The 21186-nt window shown below is 46.5% G+C and overlaps 1 pseudogene; it reads left to right on the top strand.

The window, feature by feature from the left end:
* LOC123954363 overlaps positions 1-15629 on the top strand; it is a 170177-nt pseudogene extending 154548 nt beyond the window's left edge.
* The last annotated feature ends 5557 nt before the right edge of the window (positions 15630-21186 follow it).

The following is a 21186-nucleotide window of genomic DNA, read 5'->3' as shown; positions in this document are numbered from 1 at the left end:
GAAACAAGAATCATATCACTTTGTCAAAAGGTATTGTCAATCGGAGAAAGACAACTATCATATGATCTCCCTGATATGAGGACATGGAGAAGCAACATGGGGGGGTAGGGGGATAGGAGAAGAATAAATGAAACAAGATGGGATTGGGAGGGAGACAAACCATAAATGACTCTTAATCTCACAAAACAAACTGGGGGTTGCTGGGGGGAGGTGGGATTGAGAGAGGGGGAGCGGGCTATGGACATTGGGGAGGGGAGGCGAACCATAAGAGACTATGGACTCTGAAAAACAACCTGACGGTTTTGAAGGGTCAGGGGTGGGAGGTTGGGGGAACAGGTGGTGGGTAATGGGGAGGGCACGTTTTGCATGGAGCACTGGGTGTTGTGCAAAAAGAATGAATACTGTTACGCTGAAAAAATAAATAAAATGGAAAAAAAAAAAGGTATTGTCTCTGGTCATGGTTTGCAGGCTGTCTGCACCTGTTTGCTTGCTGGTGTCCTCTCCAGGAGAAACACAGTGTTCTCTGGAGTCTATGTGTGCCAAGCTTGCTATTCTGAAATCCCCGGGACTCAAGACCATTTGGTTGCAAGATCTCATGCCATTCAGACCCTCTCCTTTTCTCTGCATCAGATATGGGTATACATTCAACTTGTGTGTTCCCAGTGTGCCCTCTCTGCTGGGCCTTTGTCTTTGGGCATGGCTCCGTGCCCTCTGAAGCACCAACCGTCCACTTCTCCCCTAAGCCATGTCTACACCGCTCTCCCATGGTCCCTGCGACTTCTGCTCTCTTTCGCTTGGAGTTAGATTTCTAGGCATCAGGTCCATTACACCATGATTACATTGATGTGGACATCTTCCGGTTGTGCTTATGGCTGAAGACAAACTTAGAACTCCCAATATTTCCGCAATCTTCCTGTCCTCCACATGCACCGCAGACTCTTACCCAGCCATAAGCAAGAAGGCATTCTTGCCCCTTGCCACATGTGGCAAAAACGTGAAGCGTATTGGGCTGTTTCACATTTGTCAGTCATAAAAGGACAATTAACATTCTTGCCACTCGCCACATGTGGCAGAAGGACGAAGAGTACTGGGCTGCCTCCCCCAACACACACACACTTAACAGAGTCCCAATGAAGTTAGGAAGAAGTGAGGAATAGCACTCATGGAAGCAAACATCAGAGAAAAAAACATAAAGGATAAAAGCACAGAGAATCACATTCAGAAACCAAACAAACTGGAAAATTTAACTCCTTACCTATCAAGAATTAATTAAAGCATTCAGGACTACACTCTCCTAAACAACCTAACCTAAAAGACCCCTACACACAAGTATGCCAGCAAATCCAATACCTGAGAGAAAAGCATAAATTCTAAGACACGTATCCACTACCAAGACTAGGTCATGAAACATAAACATCTGACGTCTCAGGTAATGATGAAAAATTTGAAGCATTCCTCAAACACCTCCCAGCACACAAAAAGCTAGGTTGAAGTAAATTTCCTGGTCCCCACTTCTAGACCTTTAAACAAGGCAATGTCAGTTCTTCTCAATAGTTTCCAAAATCTAGGAATAGGGATGACTCTAATTTACAATGGCCAAAGACCCAATTCAGATAAAGACCTCATAGGAAACAAATTGCATACCATTTTAATCAGTAAGATAATAAAAGTATATTTCATTTCTTTCCTCATTCTTCATCTACATGTGAAACGGCCTGTTTTTCTTTCTTTTCAATATTTTTTCTTACATTCGGAAAGCTAGCCTTTTGTCCATCATATGTTTGTGAGATAGTGTTCCCTGATTTTTTTTTTTAAAGATTTTATTTATTTATTTGACAGACAGAGAGATCACAAGTAGGCAGAGAGGCAGGCAGAGAGAGAGGAGGAAGCAGGCTCCCCTGCAGAGCAGAGAGCCCGATGCGGGACTCGATCCCAGAACCCTGAGATCATGACCTGAGCCGAAGGCAGCGGCTTAATCCACTGAGCCACCCAGGCGCCCCCTTGATTTTTTAGTTGCATGTAAGACCGAGTGTTCATCATCATCGTATATGCCACCCCACCTCCATACCATAAGCCACTTCCCTTATTCCTGGCATGTCTCATCCTTCTGTAACCCTCAGCTAGGTTCCCAGAGTCCTGGGTCTCTCCTGGTTTGTCTCACTGTCTGACTTCCACTCCATCTGTTTTCCCTTGCTTCTACTAATGTCCATGGTATTCCTCTTGTGCCATGTATGAGTGAAGCCATATGAAAATTCCTTGGTCTGATTACATTTCTCAATGATAATAACCCAGTCCTGTGTCATTCATGTCAAGGCGAGTATCAGGACTTCATCCTCCCTGATGTCAGAGGCAAACACTGTTGCCAGGATGGACCTCACCTGCTTTATCCACTAGCCATTGGAAGGGTATCTCGGCTCCTTCCATAGTTCTGCTAGAGTGGGCATGGCATGCCATTGATGTAGGCGCTTCCTTTTCCTGTGCATAAAGAGAGTTGGTCAACATGGCTCTCCCCATGACCACGGAATGTAGCATTAACAAATGATGACAAGGAGTGCTTTCCAGGGCTCTTCCTTCATGGGTAGCTATCATGCAGAACATCACTCTCCTTGAAGCCTTTGCGCAGGTGTGTAAGGTAAAGTCAGGGAGACAGAGCACCCATCTCTTAGGCCTGGTGTTTCAAAACACTAGGAGACGAGGACACAGACGGCATAATTCATCCCTGCCTTAGCACTTTTCCTGGACATGTGACTTTCCTTCCCTTACTCCTTCCCATCTCTTCCAAGTTGACCAAGCTCCAAAGCAGACACTACAGCCTAGATCCCATCAGGAAAAGAAGCAAAGAAATGAATGCTCTCACCCATAGGATGTCAAAACTACCGGAGAGCTAATGATACACATGAGGCCACCCTGTTGATTGAGATCTCCTGAAATTGAAGCGAAATTAGGAACACCATGCTCTCTCAAAGAGAGGTTGGCTTCAAGGATGGTGTAGCGAACGTCATTTTATTTTCTCTTTGTATGGAAAAGGAAGTGCGAAAGAAAAAAAAAAAGATCACGTGAGTTCATGAGCAGGCAAACAGGGCTCTTTTTCAGTCCTTCTCAGTGCTTCATACCTAAAGCCATGGGACTCATAGGTCATGAGAGAGGGATTGCTGCTTCAGTGAAGTCAGCTTTTCTGACGTCACAAAGTTTTCAGGTCCTAGCAACCACTCCTCCCTAAACTATGCCTAATTACTCCATCTGGCTGGAGTAGTCATGGGTCAGCCAGGAGCATCCAAAGCTGCCCCAAACCATTGGAGCCGCCTGGGTTTTTCACCAAGAGAGTTTGCAAAGCGAGTCTGTGTCACCTTCTCCATGGCTGAATTTTTAGTCTTTTCTGTGACTGTCAGCACCAGGCCTCTGGATTCCTGAGAAGGGCTAGAATCCACAATTCCATCCTACCCATGAAAGATCAGGAAAGTGTCAGGACTATCACCAAGCCTCAGGCGAGGAACACCATGCCCAGCATATATGCATGTTCCTCCCACCAATCAGGAATTTTCTGACCTGGAAAGGGCCACGTGAAGAAACCTCACGTTGAACACCCACAATCATGACAAAGACATGTCTGGAGTCTTCAACAATGAGAACACGAGTTCCTCTAGCCTCTCCAGAAATCATTCCACGTAGCCTTCCCCATCTTCCATGTTGACCAAGCACCAAAGGGAGACCCTAAACCCAAGAACCTTAGGCCCAGGATGGACTCATTTGTTTGGAGGCCACAGGAGCAAGCAGGAAAGGCTTTTGTGCCAGTTTCAGGAAGATAGCGTGTATCTACAAAAGGACACATTGAAGAGGAGTCAACAGCCGAAGATCCCTGAGCATTCCCCCAGGGTGGTGCATCTTCCATCTGTGAAACTGAATGGAGATGTTGCAGCACAAGCCTGACTTAACCCTCCCATTTCCATTCCCTAAAGGTGTTCATGGAATAAACAAATTTTGCATGTTGTGGAAGATTGACATGTTCTAATTGAGCCAGGATAGGAAGAAAAATGGGAGAACAACGGGCCATTGCAGCGGGGCAGACAAGCAGATGATCCATGTTGGTGAGGAGATGCAGGAAAATGAAGGAGAGGAGAACAAACAAGGGAGCTCAGAGCCAAGGTCTAGTGTTTTAGGATGGTGTGAGGTGCTCTGGACCTGGCTGCACTCCATAGGGACATAGGTCCAAATTAAAAAACCATCCTCTGACGCCAGTCGATCCTTATCAACTGTTTCTTGTTGTTGTTGTTGTTTTACAATGATGTGCATGCATGTCTTTGACAGAGAGAGACAGAGAGATCATAATCAGGCCGGGAGCTGGACAGGAGCAGCTTTCCTCTGAACAGGGAATCTGAAGTGGGAGTTGATCCAATGAGCCTGGGCCCAAGAGCTGAGCTGAAGGCCACCTCTGAACTGATGGAGACACCCCGGGACACAATCTTTGTCTTCTTAACACCTCATTGTTCTAGACAAGAACTCCTGCTCTGTCATTGTTTAGAAATGCAGCAGATACGGATTTTGGCTTGGTCTGGTTTTGCTTTTTCTATACAACGTTCTTCCTACACTGGCTTAGCTTGTCGCCCTATAGAAACACTCTTCTCCTAAGCACATTTGGGCAAAGAGAATCCCTCCATTGCTAGCTTTTGCAGGGTGAAGAACACTATCTCTTGTGTTGTTCTGCGTCTGTGGATGGTGCTGGGAGTCTTCTGTGCCTAGATCTCTGTTTCTGCCCCCAGAGGAGGGACGTTTTCAGCTCTGATTTCTCAAAGAAATGTTGGGCCCTCTTTTTTCTCTCTTCTAGGTCTACTACAATAAGCACCCATTGACATACATTGCAGTCAAGGATTTCCCTAAGTCCATTGTCATGTTCCATCATTCTTCCTTTGTACTTAAGCATCATTTCCTTTTTTTCCAGTACTTGTCTTCCAGGTCACTCATTGGGTCCTCTGATTCTGTCAGGTTCATGGACTTTCCATCCAGTCAACTAATAAAATCTTTCATCAGGGCCTCTTAATTTTATTTTGTTTTATCACCTATATCTCTGTGATCCTACACTCCCTGATGCATTCTATGCTTTTCTGAAGTGGAGTGAGTATCCTGTCTGCTGCCCCATATCCTCCATTGGGCATGTGACATGGATACGTTTGACATCAATTGCGTGGCCGTGATCATTTCTGTTTCCTTTGCCTCATCATCATTGGATTTTTCCATTGTTGCATTCGTTCTACATTTCTGCCTTCTTCTGCCTATGTATTTGAAAAGAGCATTCTGTTTTCTACCCTGAGGGTAATTTCTTTATGAAAGAAGAGCTCATGGAGTGCCCAATGGCTAGCCTTTGAGGGAGTCTCGGTTGTGTGTGGCATGCCCTCTGGGGTTGTGTTGTTTCTGTCCACACTCCTCTGGGCCCGTCCTCTGCAGAGGCTCTCCTTGCCTGCCGTTCAGAGTGTTTGGTGTCTGGACTGAATGTGGTGAGCTTTAGCATGGTGGGCACTGGTGTGCCTGTGAAAGAAGAATTTCAACCCACTCAACAGAACTAAGGCCTACTAAATGCTGTGGTCAGGAGAGAGGATGTGGGCATGGCTTTCTCCTAGTCCCTACGGGATGGTCTGTTCTCCTGGGTCCAAGCAAAGTGGCATGAAGTAGTCAGCCCCAATAGTATTCCAGAGTTAGGACTTCGTATTTGCATGTTATTCAGCTAATTTCCTCACTGTCCTGTCTGTGGCCACCAGCTTGGTCTTTATGCTGGTGGTCAGAGAGGCACTAGTTCCTTTTGCCCTCATCGAGGCAACGCCACGAATGTGCCTGTCATGATTGCACCACAAGAAACAATAATCATACCACTGTGTCAACAGGTATTGATTCTGATAATGGTTCTCAGGCTGTCTGCAGCTGGTTGTTTGCTGGTGTCCTCTCCAGGAGAAACACAGTGTTTTCAGAAGTCTGTGTCTGCCAAACCTGCTGATCTGAAATCCCCAGGCCTCAAGAAACTTTGGTTGCAAAAACTGGAGCCATTCAGACACTCTCATTTGCTCTGCCATCAGCTAGGTGTCAACATTCAACTTGTGGGTTCCCAGCGTTCTCCTCTCTCCTGGGCCTTGCTATTTGGCCATGGTTCCCTCCCTTTGAAGCACAAATCATCTACTTCTCCCCTAAGCCTTGTCTACACCCTTCTCGCATGGTCTCTGCAACTTCTCTCTTTCACTGTGGAATGTGATTTCTAGGATCAGGCCCATTGATGCCATGTTTACCTTGATGTGGTCATCTTCCTATTGTGCTTAGGGCTGAAGACAAGCCCGGAGCTCCCAGACACTTCTAACATCTCCCTGTCCTTCAAATGCAATGCAGATTCTTACCTAGCCATAAGCAAGAAGGAATTCTTGCCCCTTGCCACATGTGGCAGAATGGTGAAGTGTATTGGGCTGTGTCACATCTGTCAGCCTAAAAGGACAATTAGCATATGATTTCACTCCCTCAGGGAAGTGAAGAAACACGTGAAAAATATACAGACATTGAGACTCTAACCGGGCACACAACATGTAGTGTTGCTTCCAAGGCACGTTAGTTAGAATATTTGTTTCTAAAAGACGATTAAAAGGGACATTCATTGCATTAAATATTGCCAAATGAGATGTAAAGTGATTTTCCAATGCGTTTGGAGGTGAATTGTAATCCAAAAAAGAGTGGCTTCATATCTCATAAGATATCATTCAAAGCATTCTGTGAACACACACACACACACACACACACACACACACACACACACACACTTAAAAGAGTCACACTGAAGTTAGGTAGCAAGTGAGGAATAGCATTCATGGAAGCAACCCTCAGTGAAAATACAAAAAAGGAAAAAAGCACCGAGAATCCAAGTCAGAAACCGACCAAAATGGAAAAGATAACTCCTTACCTATCAAGAATTAATTAAAGCGGGGCGCCTGGGTGGCTCAGTAGATTAAGCCGCTGCCTTCGGCTCAGGTCATGTTCTCAGGGTCCTGGGATCGAGCCCCGCATCGGGCTCTCTGCTCCGCAGGGAGCCTGCTTCCCTTCCTCTCTCTCTGCCTGCCTCTCTGCCTACTTGTGATCTCTCTCTCTGTCAAATAAATAAATAAAATCTTAAAAAAAATTAAAAAAAGAATTAATTAAAGCATTCAGGATTAAACTCTCCTAAACCACCTAACCTAAAAGACCCGTACACACAAGTATGCCAGTAAATCCAATACCTGAGAGAAAAGGAAAATTCCAAGACACATACGCACTACCAAGACTAGGTCATGAAACACAAAAATCTGATGTCTCAGCTAATGATGAAAGCATTTGAAGCAGTCCTCAAACACCCAATAACACAAAAAATGCCAGGTTCATATCGATATCCTGGTTCACACTTCGAGACATTTAAGGAAGTCAATGTCGGCCCTTCTCATTTATTCCCGAAATATAGGAAGAGGGAAGATCTAATTTACAATGTTCAAAGATGCAACTCAGATAAGGACCTTATAGGAAACCAATTGCATACCATTTTCATCAGTAAGATAATAAAACTATAATTCATTTCTTTTCTCTTTCTTTCTTCATCTACATGTGAAACGGCCTCTTTTTCTTTCTTTTCAATATTTTTTCTTATGTTCAGAAAGCCAACCTTTCATCCATCATACATTATTGTCATAGTGTTCCCTGATTCTTTGGTTGCATATACCACCGAATGCCATCATCATATATGCCACACCTCCTCCATACCCATTAACCTCTTCCCTCATTCCCGGCATGTCTCATCATTCTGTAACCCTCAGCTTGGTTCCCAGAGTCCCGAGTCTCTCCTGGTTGTCTCCCTGTCTGACTTCTTCTTCCGTTTTCCCTTCCCTTTACTCATGTCCATGGTATTCCTCATGTGCCACTTATGAGTGAAGCCATATGATATTTCTCTTGGTTTGCTTGCCTTTCTCACTGTAAATAACCCAGTACTGTGTCATTCATGTCAAGGCGAGTATCGGGGCTTCATCCTCCATGATGGGGGATGTTTGAATGGACCAACCTTCTTTATCCATCATTCTTCCTTGTCTCCTTTGCGTCACTTAATTTTTTTCCAGTACCTGTCTTCCAGGTAACTCATTGGATCCTCTGGTTCTGCCAGATTGCTGGACTTTGCTTCCAGTCTCATAAAAATTTTTCATCAGGGCCTCTTAATTTTATTTTTTTAATCACCTTTATCCCTGTGGTTCAAAACTCCATGATGCCTCAGCATGAATTGATTCTTCCATCATTGCTTTTGTTCTAGGTCTCTGTCTTCATCTCTGTATTCAAAAAGCGCATTCTGTTTTCTATCCTGAGGTTAATTTCTTCAGGAAGAAGAGCTCATGGAGTTCCTAGCCTGACTCTTGTGGGAGTCATTTCTTTCCTATTTCTTTCTTCATCTTCATGTGAAACAGTCTCTTTTTATTTCTTTTCAATATTTCTTCTTATATTCGGGGAGCCAGCCATTCATCCATCAGAAGATTTTGACATAGTGTTTCCTGATTATTTAGTTGCATATGCCACCGAGCACTCATCATCATATATTTCACAGCTCCTCCATACCCATTAACAAGTTCCCTCATTCCAGGCATGTCTCATTTTTCTGTAACCCTCAGCTTGGTTCCCAGAGTCTCTCCTGGTTTGTCTCACATTCGGACTTCTTCTCCTTCCATTTTCTCTTGATTCTACTAATATCCATGGTATTCCTCATGTACCAAATGAGTGAAGCCATATGATATTTCCTTGGACTGCTTGCCTTTTTCATTGAGAATAACTCAGTCCTGTGTCACTCATGCCAAGGCGCATATCTGGGATTCATCCTACCAAATGTCAGAGATATACGCTGTTGCCTGGATGGACCACACCTTCGTTATCAAGTAGCCTTTGGAAGGGCATCTTGGCTCCTTCCACAGTTCTGCTAGAGTAGTCATGGCAGGCCATCAATGAAGGCTGTATATTTTCCTCTGAATAAAGAGAATTGGTCATCACTGCACCCCCATGACCACGGCATGTAGCATTAACCAATGATGACAAGGAGGGCTGTCCAGGGCTCTTCCTTCAGGGGTACTTATAATGCAGAATGTCACTCTCCTTGAAGCCTTTGCAATGATGTTTAAGGTAAAGTCAGGTACACAGAGCCCTCATCCCTTAGGTCTGGTGTTTCAGAGCACTAGGAAATGAGGACATGGACAGCACAATGCATCCATGCCCTAGCACTTTTCCTGGAAATGTGACATTCCTTCCCTTATTCTTTTCCTTATATTCCAAGCTGACCAAGCACCAAAGGCAGACCCTATACCCTAGAACCCATCGGGAAATGAAGCTAAGAAAGGACGCTCTCAGCCATAGGATGTCAAAGCTCCCAGAGAGCTAATGTTAACCAAGAGGCCTCCCTATTGATTGAAATCTCTAGAAATTGCAGTGGAAAATTGAACACCATGCTCTCTCTGGAGAAATGTTGGCCTCTAATGGTACACAGAATGCCATTTTGTTTTCTCTTTGTATTGAAAGGGGAAGTGGAAAGGAACATAAGAGACCACCTGAGTTCATGATCAGGCTAGCATGGCTTTTTTTCTGTCCTTCCCAAGTCTTCCTTCCTAAATCCATAGGACACATAGGTCATGAGAAAGTCAGTGAAGTCAGCTTCTGTGACGTCACAAAGCTTTAAGTCATAGCATCCACTCCTCCCCAAACAACCCCTAATCATTCCACCTTGCTGGAGTAGTCATGGGTCAGCCAGGAGGACCCAAAGCCCTTCCAAACCACTGGAGATCTCTGGGTATTTCACCAGGACACTTTGCAAAGTGAGTCCAGGTCACATTCTCCACAGCCGAATTTGTAGTCTTTGGCCGTGACTGTCACCACCCCTTTGGACTCCTGAGAAGGGCAGGAATCCACCATTCCATCTTACACAAGAAAGGTCAAGAAAGAGTCAGGACTAGAAGCAAGCCTCAGGCGAGGAACTCTGCGCCCTGCACATGTGCATTGTCCTCCCACCCAATCAGGACTCTCCTGACCAGGAAAAGGGGCACCCGAGGAAAGCTCACAGTGAACACCCACAACCATTCCAAAGATATGTCTGGAGTCTTCAACAACAAGGGCATGAATTCCTTTAGCATCTCCAGAAATCATGCCAAGAAGACCGCGCCATCTTCCAAGCTGTCAAAACACCAAAGCAGACCCTATACCCAAGAACCTTAGGCCCAGGTCGGACTCCCTTGTTTGGAGGCCACAGGAGCAAGCACGGGGCATGTTGGAATAGAACCATTGCCCACGTGAAGCCATCGGAAAGGCTTTCGTGCCAGTTTAAGGAAGACAACGTGTATATACAAAGGGCATATTGACGAGGATTCAATGGTGTACATTCCCTGAGCATTCCCTCAAGGTGGTGCACTTTCCCTCTGTGGAACTGACTGGAGATGTTGCAGCACAAGCCTGCCTTAACCCTCCCATTTCCATTCCCCAAAGCTTTTCATGGGATAAAGAAAGAGTGCTTATTTGTTGCGGAAGTTCTAATGAAGCCAGGTGAGGAGGAAAAAATGGGAGAATAATGGGCCATTGCAGTGGGACAGAGAGTGGATTCTCCATGTTGGTGGGTAGATGCGGGAAGTTGAAAAGAGGAGAGCAAGTGAGCTCAGAAAAAGGACTGGCATATTAGGATGGTGGGAGGTGCTCTGGACCTGGCTGCGTTCCATAGGGATATAGGTCCAAATTGAATAAGCCATCCTCTGTCCCCAGTAAATCCTTATCAACTGTTTCTTTTTGTTGTTGTTTTTCCACGATGTTAATGCATGTATTTGACAGAGAGAGGCAGATAGATCATAAGCAGGGAGGGAGCGGGAGAGGGAGAAGCAGACTTGCCTCTGAGCAGGGAACCTGAGGTGGGAGACAATCCAATGAGCCTGGGACCAACAGCTGAGCTGAAGGCCATCTCTGAACTGATGGAGACTCCCAGGGACAAAATCTTTGTCGTCTTCACACCTCATTTTCTTTTTTTTTTTTTTAATTTCTTTTAAGCGTAACAGTATTCATTGTTTTTTACACCACACCCAGTGCTCCTTGCAATACGTGCCGTCCCTTTTACCCACCACCTTGTTCCCTGCTTCAAGAAACTCAGGTTGTTTTTCACAGTCCATAGTCTCTCATGGTTCACCTCCCCTTCCAATTTCCCTCAACTCCCTTCTCCTCTCCATCTCCCCATGTCCTCCATGTATTTGTTATGCTCCACAAATAAGTGGAAGCATATGATAATTGACTCTCTCTGCTTGACTTATTTCACTCAGAATATTCTCTTCCAGTCCCGTCCATGTTGCTACAAAAGTTGGGTACTCTTCCTTTCTTATAAAGGTGTAATACTCCATCGTGTATATAGACCACATATTACTTATCCATTCGTCCCTTGAAAGACATATTGGTTCTTTCCACATTTTGTTGACCGTGGCCATTACTGCTATAAACATTGCAGTACAGATGGCCCTTCTTTTCACTACATCTGTATCTTTGGGATAAATACCCAGTAGCGCAATTGCAGGGTCATAGAGAAGCTCTATTTTTAATTTCTTGAGGAATCTCCACACTGATCTCCAAAGCGGCTACACCAACTTGCATTCCCACCAAAAGTGTAAAAGGGTTCGCCTTTCTCAACATCCTCTCCAACACATGTTTTTTCCTGTCTTGCTAATTTTGGCCCTTCTACCTGGTGTAAGGTGGTATCTCAATGTGGTTTTAATTTGAATCTCCCTAATGGGTAGTGATGATGAACATTTTTTTCTTGTGTCTGATAGCCATTTGTATGTCTTCATTGGAGAATTATCTTTTCATATCTTCTGCCCATTTTTTGATATGATTATCTGTTTTGTGTGTTGAGTTTGAGGAATTCTTTATAGATCCTGGATATCAACCTTCTGTCTGTACTGTCAATTTCTTCCTGGTTCAATTTTGGGAGTTTATAGTTTTCCAGGAATGCATCCATTTCATGTAGGTTGCTTAGCTTATTGGCATGTTACTGTTGATAATAACTCCTGATGATTATTTCTCCTTCCTTGGTGTTAGTTGTAATCTCTCCCTTTTCATTCGAATTTTATATATTGGGCCTTCTCTCTTTTCTTTTGGATTAGTGTGGCCAATGGCTTATCGATCTTTTTGATTCTTTAAAAAAGCCAGCTTCTACTTTCATTGATACATTCTTCTATATCTCTGGTTTCTACCTCATTGATCTCTGCTCTAATCTTGATTATTTCCCTTCTTATGTGTGGAGTTGGTTTGATTTGTTGTTGGTTTTCCAGCTCTTTTAGGTGTAGAGACAGCTGGTGTATTCTGGATTTTCTTTTTTTTTTTTTTTGAGGGAGGCTTGGATGGCTATGTATTTCCCCATTAAGACCGCCTTTGCTGTATCCCATAAGTTTTGGACCGAAGTGTCTTCATTCTCGTTGGTTTCCATGAATTGTTTAAGTTCTTCTTTGATCTCCTGGTTGATCCAAGCATTCTTAAGCAAGGTGGTCTTTAGCTTCCAGGTGTTTGAGTTCCTTCCGAACATTTCCTTGTGATTGAGCTCCAGTTTCAAAACATTGTGATCTGAGAATATGCAGGGAATGATGTCAGTCTTTTGCATCGGTTGAGTCTTGATTCGTGACCCAGTATGTGGTCTATTCTGGAGAAGGTTCCATGTGCACTTGAGAAGAATGAGTATTCTGTTGTTTTAGGGTGGAATGTTCTGTATATATCTATGAGGCCCATCTGGTCCAATGTGTCATTCAATGCTCTTTTCTTTATTGATTTTCTGCTTTGATAATCTGTCTGTTACTGAGAGAGGCATGTTAAGATCTACTACTAATAATGTATTCATATCAATATGACTCTTTATCTTGATTAATAGTTTTCTTATGTAATTGGCTGCTCCCATATAGGGGGTATAGATATTTACAATTGTTAGATCATCCTGGTGGATAGTCCCATTAAGAATGATGTAGTATCCTTCTGTATCTCTGACTACAGTCATTAGTTTAAAAGCTCCCAGACATTTCTGCAATCTCCCTGTCCTCCCAGTGCAGCACAGATTCTTACCCAGTCATAAGCAAGAAGGAATCTTGAAACTTGCCACATGTGGCAGAAAGGTGGTGAGCATTGGGCTCTGGCCCATCTGTCAGTCACAGAAATATAAATAACATATGATTTAACTCACTCGTGGAAGTAAAGGGACATGTGAAAAAGCAAGAAAAAAGGGACACACAATGAGTCTCTAACGAGGCACACAATATTTGGTGTTTGTTCCACGGCATGTTAGGGAGAGTCTGTGCTTCTAAATGAGGATTAAATGGGATATTCATTGCAGGAAATGTGGCCAAACGAGATGGAACATGAATTTCAATATGTTTGAAGGTGAATTGTGATCCAAAGAAAAGCGGCTTCACATCTCTTAAAATATCATTCTAAGCATTGTGTGAAACACACCCTCCCTCCCACCTCCCCCCCACACACACACTTAAAAGAGTCCCACAGAATTTAGGGAGCAAGTGAGGAGTAGCACTCATGGAAACAAACCTCAAAGAAAATACCATAAAGGAAAAAAAAAAAGTATCAACGTCAGAAACCGACAAAACCGGGAAAGTTAACTTCTTACCTGTCAAGAATTAATTAAAACATTCAGGACTAAACTCTCCGAAACAACCTAACCTAAAAGTCCCCTACACACAAGTATGCCAGCAAATCCAAGATCTGGGAGAAAAGGATAAATTCCAAGACACATAACCACTACCAAGACTAGGTCATGAAGATACACATCTGACAGCTTTGGTAATGACGAAAGTGTTTGAAGCATTCCTCAAACACTTCCCAACACCCAAAAAGCCAGGTTCAAATTAACTTTCTGGTCTACACTCCGGGACATTTAATGAAGGCAATGTCGGTTCTTCTCATCTATTCCCAAAATGTAGGAAGTGGGAAGCATCTAATTTGCAATGTCCAAAGACCCAATTCAGGTAAGGACCTCATAGGAAACCAATTGCATACCATTTTAATCAGTAAGATAATAAAACTCTACTTCGTTTCTTCCCACTTTCTTTCTTCATTGACATGGGAAACGGCCTGTTTTTCTTTCTTTTCAATACTTTTTCTTTTGTTCGGGAAGCCAGCCTTTCACCCCTCATACTTTTGGGAGATCGCGTTTCACGATTCTTTGGTTGCTTATACCACTGAGTGCTCATCAACAGCAGATATGCCACACCACCTCCATACCATGAACCAGTTCCCTCATTCCTGGCACGTCTCATCCTTCTGTAACCCTCAGCTTGGTTCCCAGAGTCCTGAGTCACTCCTGGTTTGTCTCCCTGTCTGACTTCTTCTCTTTCCGTTTTCCCTTGCTTTTACTCATGTCCATGGTACTCGTCATGGGTCACATATGAGTGAAGCCATATAATATTTCCCTTGGACTCCTTCCGATTTCATTGAGAATAACCCAGCCCTGTGTCACTCATGTCAAGGCGAGTACCAGGGCTTCATCCCGCTTGATGTCGGAGGTATCATCTATGGCCTGGATGGACCACACCTTCTTTATCCAGTAGCCTATTGAAGGGCATCTCGGCTCCTTCCACAGTTCTGCTAGAGTGGGCAGAGCAGGCAATGGATTTAGGCAGTCCCTTTTCCTCTGAATTAAGAGAGTTGATCAACACGGCTCTCCCCATGACCTCGGCATGGAACGTTAACTGATGATGACAGGTGTGCTGTCCAGGGCTCTTCTTTCATGGGTAGCTATCATGCAGAATGTCACTCTGTAGGGGCCTGGTTAGCCAGAGGAACTTACTTGTAAACCCCGGATATAGGGGCGGGCCAGGCCAGATAGCTGTATCCAATCAGTGGGGTGCACATATATTAACTGTGGGGATTGGAAATCTCATTGGCCACCTGTGTGGGGGCTGGGCTAAACCACCTCTATAAAGGTTAGTCTGTGAGGCTGGGAGGGGGGAGAAATAGGAGGAGTTAGAATAGCCATTGGAGAAATAGGAGGAGTTAGAATAGCAGTTAATATAGCCAGTAGAGTAGCTGTTAAAGTAGCATTTGGGAGCCATTAGAGTAGCCGATAGGGTAGCCTTTGGGAGCCATTAGGGTAGTCATAGGAGTGATAGTGTTGGGGTCATTGGGAGCAGTGCCACCCCAAGCCGTGGCCCCGCCACAAATGGCCTTGCCGCCCCCAGCTGCAGCCCCGGCGCCAGCGGTCTTGCCGCCCCAAGCCAACAGCCCCACCACCAGGGCCCTTGCCACCCTGAGCCGTGACCTCACTGGAGTGGACTCGTATGGAGCGGCCTTGCCAGAGCGGCGTCATTCCAGGGAGCGGCCTTGTTGGCATGCGGCCTCGACCTTGAGTGGCCTTGTCCAGAGCAGCGTCTTCATCGTCAGGAGCAGCCTAGTCCGGAGTGACCACTTCATCGTCGGGAGCAGCCTCGTCTGGTGTGTGGCCTCGTCTGAGGAGCGGCCTCCTCTGGGGAGTGGCCTTGTCGGAGTGGCCTCATGGGGAGCAGAGTCTGTGTCGTCAGGGTTGTCGTCCTCATGGCCCTCACCTCTTTGTCATTGGGAGCAGCCTCCTCATTGTCGTCGCCTCTACATAAGAAATGGCCCCGACCGGTTGGTTTGATTTTCGATGCTTGGCGTGATATAAAGCTTTGCTTGATTTTTGCTTTGTGTCAGTCTCGTCCCTTTGATCAGGGACCCTAACAACTCTCCTTGAAGCGTTTGAAAAGGTGTTTCAGGCAAGGCCAGGTAGACAGAGCCCTCATCTCTTAGGACTGGTGTTTCAGAATATCAGGGGATCAGGACATGGACAGCACAATGCATCCATGCCCTAGCACGTTTCCTTGAAATATGACTTTCCTTCCCTTATTCCTTCCCTTATCTTCCAAGCTGACCAAGCACCAAGGGCAGACCCTTCTCCCTAGAACAACTTGGGAAAAGGACCTGTGAAAGGACGCTCTCACCCATAGGATGTCAAACCTCCCAGAGATCTCATGATATCCAAGAGGCCTCTCAGTTGATTGAGATCTATAGACGTTGCAGTGGAAATAAGAACACCTTGCTCTCCCTGGAGAAATGTTGGTCGAAAGGATGGTACACCGAATGTCATTTGCTTTTCTTTTTGTATAGAAAGGTGAAGTGGGAAAGAAACCAAAAATACCACCTGAGTTCATGAGCAGGCAATCAAGGCTCTTTTATAGTCCTTCCCAGGGCTTCGTACCTAAAGCCATAGGACTCATAGCTCCTGAGAGAGGGATTGCTGCTTCAGTGAAGTCAGCTTCTGTGACGTCACAAAGTTTTGAGCTCCTAGCAACCACACCTCCCCAAACCATGTGTAATCACTCCTCATGGCTTTAGTAGTCATGGTCAGCCAGGAGGTGCCAAAGCCCTCCCAAACTGTTGGAGCCCCCTGGGTATTTCACCAAGACAGTTAGCGAAGTGAGTCGGTGTCACCTTCCCCATGGCCAAATTTATAGTCTTTGGCGAGGACTGTCACCACCAGCCCTCTGCACTCCTGAGAAGGGCAAGCACCCACAAATCCTTCTTACCACCAAAAGGTGAAGAAATGGTCGGGACTACAACCAAGCCTCAGGCCAGGACTCCACGCTTCGCACATGTGAATGGTCCTCCGACCCAATCAGGAACCTTGTGACCAGGAGCCAAGAGGAAAGCTCCCAGTGAACACCCACAACCATGCCAAAGACATGCCTGTAATCTTCAACAGCGAGGACACGAGTTCCTCTAGCATCTCCAGTAACCGTACCAACAAGGCCTCCCATCTTCCAAGCTGAACAAGCACCAAAGGCAGACCCTACACCATAGATCCTTAGGCCCAGGACGGACTCATTGGTTTGGAGCCAACAGGAGCAAGCACAGAGCCTGGTGGATCAGACCCATTGCCCATGTGAAGCCATCGGAAAGGCTTCCGTGCCAGTTTCAGGAAGACAACATGTATCTAAAAAGGACGCCTTGAAGAGGATTCAACAGCCTAAGATCCCTGACCATTCCCGCAGGGTGGTAAAGCTTCTGTCTGTGGTACTAGAAGGAGATGTTCTAGCACATGGGTGCCTTAAGCCTCCCATTTTCATTCCACTACAGTTTTCATGGGATAAACAAACAGTGCCTGTTGCGGATGGTGGGCATGTTCTAAAGGAGCCAGGTGAGGAGGAACAATGGGAGAACAAGGGGCCATTGCAGCGGGACAGAGAGCGGATGCTCCATGCTGGTGGGGAGATGCAGGAAGACGAAGAAGAGGAGAACAAACAAGGGAGCTCAGAGCCAAGGTCTGGCATTGTAGGATGGTGGGAGTTTCTCTGGACCTGGCTGCAGTCCATAGGGGCATAGGTCCAAATTGAATAAACCATCCTCTGGCCCCAGTCAATCCTTATCTACTGTTTCTTGTTGTTGTTCTTGTTTTTCAGAGATGTGCTGTTTGTTTGGGACCAGGAGAGACAGCGAGAACATAATCAGTGAGGGAGTTGGAGAGGGAGAAGCCGACTTGCCTCTGAGTGGGGAACCTGAGGTGGGAGACATTGCAATGAGCCTGGGATAAGAAGCAGAGCTGAAGGCCGCTTCTGAACTGATGGAGACACCCCAGGACACAATCTTTGTCTTCTTAACACCTCATTGTTCTAGACAAGAACTCCTGCTCTATTATTGTTTTGAAATGCAAGGGATTGGTTTTGGTTTGGGCTGGTGTGGCTTGCTCTATACAACGTGCTGCTAGAGCTGGCAGCTGGTCGCCTCAAAGTAAGGCACTTGGCTTTAGAACCACTCTTCTCCCAAGCATATCTGGGAGAAGAGATTTCCTCCATTGCTAGCTTTGGAAGGGTGAATGACACTATGTCTTGTGTTGCTCTGTTTCCGTGGATGGTGCTGGGAGCCCTCTGTGCCTCGGAATCTGGATCTCTGTTTCTGCCCCGAGATGAGGGAATTTTGCAGCTCTGATTTCTCCAAGAACTGTTGGGCCCACTATTTCTCTGTCTTCTAGGTCTCCTACAATAAGCATCCATAGACATTCATTGCAGTCACGGATTTCCCTAAATCCATTGTCATGTTCCATCATTCTTCCTTCTCTGCTTGGCTTCGCTCATTTTCCCCCCAGTACTTGAATTCCAGGTACCTCATTGGATCCTCTGGTTCTGCCAGCTTCCTGAACTTTACATCCAGCCTGCTAACAAATCTTTTCGTCAGGACCTCTTCATTTATTTTAATTCTTTTATCACCTTTATCTCTGTGGTCCGAGTCTCCCTGATTGCTTCTAGGTTTCTCTGATCCAGAGTGAGTATCCTGGAGGCTGCTTAAATCCTCCACCTGTCATGTGACATATACAGGATTCACTTTGATTTCTTGGCCATGACCAGTTACTGTTCTTTTGCTTGTGGGGTTACAATGCTTGCTTGTGTCCAGGGAGAACTTAGAATGTGGTGGGGGCTCAGGTGCCATGCAGGATCTCTGCCTCTGAGGGTTGGACACAGCACCGAAGAGCCAGGTTGCTTTCTGGGGACAGGAGGTGTTCTGTTTTGTGCTATGTGATCAAGTGTTGGACCATATATAGGTATTCCAGAAATTGCCTCAGGTGGCGGATGCCTACAAGGCTAAGCTAGGGTTCCCCTGAGGTCCTAGGAGTGTGTCAGGTTCCACCTTCTGACTCAATGCCATGGACCTGGGTGTCTGCCAGGAGGTAGGAGTCTGGCTTGTGTCCAAATGCTCCTTTATTCCAAGGCGGCCAACGAGTTTGGGATGGGCTCAGAGGCATTGTATATGTCTCCCAATCTGGAGGGTTTGTGCAAATGTGACGGGCAGAGTTTCCTTCGGGTGTGCATTCAGAGTCGTGCGCTATGCCTCCAGAGGCCCCATCCTGAAGGGCCTGTCGGCCAGGGTTTTGGGGACAAAAGTCTGCAAACACAAATTCGGGATAGGGTTTTGGGCGACCTAATGGCATGCCCAATCTAGGAACAGTGAGGGCAGTGCCGCTGGATCTGAAATGAGGGCAACGCAGAGGCGGGTTGCAGGCTTTTTGTCTGTGTTGTGTGTCTCGCTTGGACACATAATGAAACGGGTGCCTCATGGGGCCATGGGAGATTCTGCCTCTGTGAGGATTCTGCCTGGCTCCAACGGGTTTGGTGCCTTTCGTGGGGAAGGGAAGAGTGCTGTTTTCCATCTCATGGGTACCATTATAGCAGAGATTCCAGAGTCAGCTTCTGGGTGCGGGCGCCTAGAGAGCCTGACCGAGGGTGAGGATTTGGGCCTAGGGGCATGTCAGGCCAGATATGCGTGCTCCTGGTCCAGCTAGTGAGGGCTGTTTTGAAAGCGGACTCAGGCTGAGGGTCACAAGGCCTGTTTGTGGCCAGTGCAGCCCTCCTGGGTGGGCGTGGTCTCATGGGCCATGCAGATGGCTCCCACTCTGAGGGTTAGATCCCCATCCCACAGCAAGCTTTACAGTCGTGGGGAAGGAGGAGTGCTCTTTGATGCTTGAGTTTAACTCATAGGCCGGGATTTGAGCTATGGTCTGGGCACAGACACTTGAATAACCAGGTTGGGTAGAGATGACAGTCTCTAGCCTTGGCACGTCCCACATAGAGGATATAGGGTCCACTACCTGGGAGGCTGATGGGAGGTCAGGGCTCTGGCTCTGTCAGACAGAACATTATTGCACAGGCGGCCTAGAACTTTGGGGTGCCGTCGAGGTCCTTTCAGGTTGATCCTCGCGTGGGGATTCTGGGTAGACCCCTAGGGCACTTCTTCTTTCTGGAGGACAGGCAGAAGATGGTGTTTTGGCTCCAGAATGGACAATCTAGTGGGTTTGTGGGCCACGAGGGTGAAGACGGAATTCTGAAAGAACAAACACCTGTTCAGTTTAGTGCCAAGCATATGGCATTAGAAATATGCAGCATCTGACTCGAGATCTCCAGCCCCTGAGTTAGGGAAGTGCCAGATGATCTCTCACGATGGAGTTTGTGTCCATGATGGCTGACAAATGGAGGGGTGGCCTCATGTGTCCATGGAGGTCATCCCAGGCTTGGGCTTGTGAGCTGCTCGGAATGGCAAGCTTTCCTTCTGCGGGACAGGGGGAGTCCGTTTGGATGGTCCCAGGGTCCCCCGTATGGAAAGACGTTGTAGCAGAAGACACCACATGGATGCCTGGAATGCCCAGTTGCACTTACCCTTCCAGCCCAGGAACAAGACCATTTTGATCTGGTTGCACTGGGGCAAAGTGCCCAGGGGGCTGAGGTGAAAGGGAGCTTCTTTCTGATGGGTCACAATGCTGGCTTGTGTCCAGAGAGTCCTTAGAATGTGGCTGGGGCTCAGGTGCCATACAAGATTCTCTTCGCCTGAGGGTTGGACGCAATTCCCAAAATCCAGGTTGAATTCTGGGGAGAGGTGGTGTCCTGTTTTGTGGCTCAGGGATGAAGTGTTGGACCATATGTAGGTATTCCAGTGTTTGCCTCTGGAATCAGATGCCTGCAAACTTCAGCTAGGGTTCTGTTGAGGTCCTAGGGGTATGTTAGGTTCCATCTTCTGACTCAGGGCCATTCACATGGGTGTCTCCCTGGAAGGAGGTGTCTGGCATGTGTCCAAATGCGCCTTTTTTTTTCAAAGCAGCCAACGAATTTGGGGTGGGCTCTGGGACATTGCAGGTGTCTCCCAATCTGGAGGGTTTGTGCAAATGTGATGGGCAGACTTTCCTTCAGGTGGGGAGGCAGAGTCCTGCGTGGTGGCTCCAGAGGCCCCATCCTGGAGGGCCTGTCAGCCAGGGCATCAGGGAAAGGAGTCTGCAAACAGAAACTCGGGATAGGTTTAGGGGCAAGGTGATGGCAGGCATGATCTGGGGACCGTGAGTGCAGTGCTGCGGGATCTGAAATGAGTTTTGCGGGGAGGCGGGAACACAGACTTTCTGTCTGGGTTGTGTGTCTTGGTTGGCCACAGAATGTAGCGGTAGCCTCATGGGGCCATGGGAGATTCTGCCTCTGTGAGGATTCTGAACGGCTCCCAAGGGTATTGTGTCTTTCCAGGGGAAGGGAAGAGTCCTGTTTTCTGTCTCAGGGTTCCCGCCATAGCAGAGGTTCCAGAGTCGGCGTCTGGGTCCAGGCAACTGGAGAACCCGACCGAGGGTGAAGATTTGGGCCTTGGGGCATGACAGGCCAGATATGC

The sequence above is a fragment of the Meles meles genome, chromosome 12 (genome assembly GCF_922984935.1).
Source record: "Meles meles chromosome 12, mMelMel3.1 paternal haplotype, whole genome shotgun sequence".
Taxonomy (NCBI): Eukaryota; Metazoa; Chordata; class Mammalia; order Carnivora; family Mustelidae; genus Meles; species Meles meles.
This window is presented reverse-complemented; position numbering and strand designations above follow the sequence as displayed.